Raw genomic sequence first — 228 nt, 5'->3', positions numbered from 1 at the left:
AGCTTAAGCCTCAATTAGTTTCTCTAATGCAACAGAATTGCAAGTTCCATGGACTTCCATTGGAAGATCCTCATCAGTTTTTAGCTGAATTCTTGCAAATCTGTGACACTGTCAAGACTAATGGGGTTGACCCTGAGGTTGACAGACTTATGCTATTCCCTTTTGCTGTAAGAGACAGAGCTAGGACATGGTTGGACTCACAACCTAAAGAAAGCCTGAACTCTTGGA

Source organism: Arachis duranensis, chromosome 7 (genome assembly GCF_000817695.3).
Source record: "Arachis duranensis cultivar V14167 chromosome 7, aradu.V14167.gnm2.J7QH, whole genome shotgun sequence".
NCBI lineage: Eukaryota > Viridiplantae > Streptophyta > Magnoliopsida > Fabales > Fabaceae > Arachis > Arachis duranensis.
Note: the sequence above shows the minus strand (reverse complement) of the source record.